Here is a 4,155-nt window from a genome sequence, read left to right as displayed (position 1 = left end):
TCCAGGGGCTTCCAGAGGGGAGGGGGTCATCAGGCCTAGGTTCATCAAGGGGGCCTGAAACCATTTCTGTAGCAAGGGAAATTTCAGGCTGTTTAAGGTCCCCCAGTCAGCCTAGTTAGCTTAGTTGGTAGTGCGTCTGCCTTGTAAGCGCTAGGCCGCGGGTTCGATTCCCGCCCGGGGCGGATTTTATCCTGATGGGATAATGTTCGTTCTCGGAACGGCTGGGTTTCTCCTATCCTGTCTTCCTTCTCTCTTCGATTTCGGAACGATAAGACCATAGCAGTTGCAGTTCCCTATTTCAAACCTTAAAAAAAAAAAAAAAAAAAAAAAAAAAAATAGTTCAATACTTCACAAATCGTATATCAAGCATAAAGCATTCCAAATTCTCCAAAGTACGCCATTTCGTCCCATTTTCCCGCAAAATTCAGCATTTCACACTGTAGGTAATTTCAAAATTTTCTCCTCTCCTCACACCTCCCCGTAAATTTCGCGAAAATCACGTCCGGCCGGAGCAGAGCAGCAATGTAAATTTATCACCTAGTTAGTTTGGCCCGTCCTGTTATAACACTGTGGAACAGGATGGAAAATAAATGGAAAATTACATCCCCTCCGTATTGGATAGTTTGGCAGATCTGCTGATATCTTGATGCCCATACTGAATACACCAGGGCAGGTCTTGACTCTCAAGTCAAAATTGACCAATCAAATGCCTTGAGACTATGCTTAGCACGAACTTAAGAGCCAGCATTTTGTTCATAAATATGGGCGTTAAGGTCCTGACACTCCGGACAAGCTACCCGCTTTCTCAATAACCTCAGCTAGGCTGAGCAGGTCCACAGGAAAATCCAGTAGCATGCGATTGCCCAGATGGTCGTGTATTAGGATATCATACCAATCAAGTATATACCACAAGAGGAAGACCACCACTGGACTACATCAAACAAATAATGGAGGATATGAACGTCACAACCTACCACGATCTCAAGAGGAAGGCAGAAGACAGGGAAACATGGCGTACTGCAGCAAACCAGCCTAATGGCTGTTAACCAATGATGATGACCAACCAAGTGCAACTTTGGTCAACGTCAGTAATCCAAAAGGAACTGTTGCATTATAATAATAATAATAGTGCTTATTTATTAGCGCCTTGACCACTACACCACCGAGGTAGGTAGCGCCTTGACCACTACACCACCGAGGTAGGTAGCGCCTTGACCACTACACCACCGAGGTAGGTAGCGCCTTGACCACTACACCACCGAGGTAGGTAGCGCCTTGACCACTACACCACCGAGGTAGGTATTCCATACCTCGGCTGGGATTGAACCCACGCCCTCCTGTTTACCAGGCGAGCGCCTTGACCACTACACCACCGAGGCAGGTTTTATCGCCGCGTCACAGGTTTGTCTTTTGCAGAATGATTTGATTTCCCGTTGAGCAGAGGGTAGTCCATCCGGATACCAACCAAGCGCAACGTTGCTTAACTTCAGTAATCCATCGCGGGAACTTGATGGTGTATTCAAGGTGCTATCGGCGATTATTCGGCGATTTGATTCACCCTATATAAGTTTAGAAGAGCATCGCTTTTTCAAACAAACCAACAACAAATTTCAAACATAGGAGCAGAATTATTAATTTTGGCACCAGATTCTTCTCCGGAATACGTTTTTTTTTTTTATTTGTTCGTTTATTTATCTACATATATATTATATGTTTTCTGTTTATTCATACATAATGTTATGTTGTTTCTTGTTCATATTAATATCTTCATTTAAATGACTCGAGATCCCTTCTTTTCTCTTTGATAAGCGCAATTAAACCTATTAAAAGAACACACGATATATTTCTGCTGAATGAACAACGAGAAATGAATTTAAAATACCTGCCAGCGATGTTCAGACCACACTCTGAGAAAACAAATTTGTTCGCGAGACATTTTTTAGAAGAAGTTGATGGTTGGAAGTATGTAACACTTACAAAGCGTTTTTGTTTTTATCTGTATTCAGGTGTCAAAAGCTAAGTGTCCACTAGCGATAAACTTTGTGCAAGTTAACTTGCGCAAGAGACTTTCCTGTGACTATCTGTGTACAAACACACGGGATTCACGATAAATCTCTTACGAGGAAGAGACCTCGCCATGTCGCCATATCACGGCTAGTGGACTGGTAACTTGGCATTTTGTGTTAAGAAGCGGTAGAAGGCTGCTAAAAGAGATTTCATCTCTCAAAAAAATATTGGATTCTGTTTAGAGGAGGAGAACTATCGATAGCACTATCGATAACTATCGATAGTTTTGACTATCGAACGCTATCGATAGTTTAGGCTTGACTATCGATAGTTTTCGATAGTTTTTTTCTGTACATTTTTCGTTTGTTTTGGTCGTTTTAGAAGTGAAAAGTGTAAAAAAAATGTAAAAAAAAACATAGATGTATACAAATCTATGGAAAAAAAATATTTTGTAAAAAAAAAGAAAAAAATAAAAAAAATGTTGAAATAAAACCCTGTGACCTAAATTAATACGCGTACAGTTAATAATTTTCTTTAAATTAGGTTAGGTTAGGTCTTTTTGGGGGATAAGACCTTTAGAAACAAGGAAAATATGTAATAAAAAAACTATCGAAAACTATCGATAGTTATCGATAGTTTTTTTGAAAACTATCGATAACTATCGATGGCGCCGACTATCGATAGTTCTCCTCCTCTAATTCTGTTCCCTTCTATGAATCACCCGAAAAGCTTTCATGTTTAGTCCAATACTTCACAAATCGTATCAAGCACAAAGCATTCCAAATTCTCCAAAGTACGCCATTTCATTCCATTTTCCTAGGCCGCGGGTTCGATTCCCGCCCGGGGCGAAATTACACTTTTTTTTTTTTTTTTTTTTTTTTTTAATGTAGGTTGGTACGTACCTGTAATGATTTCTTTCTTCAGTAGGCGTTGTAAATGTTTTAAATTCCAACGAAACCCAAAAGTTGCCTCTTATTTATATTGTGGTGGGAAAACTGAATTATTTTCAGTCTCCATTTCCCCACCATGTAGAATTCTCAGTATTTTTTACCGGAAAATCCAAAACATAGCGCTTAAGGTGGCGTTCCGATCCTAGCTGCCGGGTCGCGCGACCAAGCTGTGCGACCGCTGCCTACTGCTTCCTATGTATTCTTAAGGTGGCATTCCGATTACAACTTTCCTCCCTAGCCTTGCTTGCATACGTGCTCTGGATACTTCAGATCCGTGATACACTTCCGTCTAAGATGTCATTGGACAATTACAGTCTGTTTCTCAAGTACTTCGTCACTTAAGGTAGAAACACCACTACCCTCACGTCACGTGAGCTCATGTGACGTGAGGGCAGTGTAAGCTATCGTGAACGAAATCACTATGTATATGTATTATGACTTATGAGAGAACTTTGAACTAAATCTTTCTGACTCCCCATGAGCTCATGTAGAGGGTGGTGAGTTTTCTACCTTTAGACTCTACCTTTCTACCTTTACCTAACGTAATAGATCTTGCATTTCCCCGTAATTTTCCCATTACAAAGCGATAACATTTCGTAAGCCTCTTAGGAATGTTCTGTGTAGGTACGAGCAGAAATAAAACTCGTTTTCCTTATGGCTTTGGATGTTTTATCGGGAAATTTACTTCAAATCTTTCTACCATCTACCATCTTAAGCGTCCACACTATGTCGATCGATTTCAGTCGACGAGTACTAGCAATGCCACTCCTTTTAAACGTCTCTCTGTGATTGTTAGTTGTCAATAGTTTCAGCTTTCAGATGAGCTTTTAATTTTCAAAGCTTCAAAGAACATCAGTATATCCTGTATGTCCTTTGAACGTACGTAAATTTATGTTTTGTCTATTCGTATTTTGTAGCAAGAACCAAACTTGTGATTATTGATTCTCTCTTCTGGTCCATGGACTGTGTTTGGCATAGATTTTGAAGGTGAGAGAGGTTTCCAAACAGGTTCTCCAGGTGATAAAAACAGACTCGTAGCTGCCAATTTTATAAAATTTTAGACTTAACGTCACCGTATAACTGCTAAGGTTTTTAGTGACGGTAAATCGTATTTCTTCGATACAATCGCTATATTTTCTCTTAAATTTGTTTGTCCACCCCCGCCCCCACACTTTGTTTGAAGTTAATGCTGATCTTC

The sequence above is a fragment of the Diaphorina citri genome, unplaced genomic scaffold, assembly GCF_000475195.1.
Source record: "Diaphorina citri unplaced genomic scaffold, Diaci psyllid genome assembly version 1.1 scaffold259, whole genome shotgun sequence".
Classification (NCBI taxonomy): Eukaryota; Metazoa; Arthropoda; class Insecta; order Hemiptera; family Psyllidae; genus Diaphorina; species Diaphorina citri.
This window is presented reverse-complemented; position numbering follows the sequence as displayed.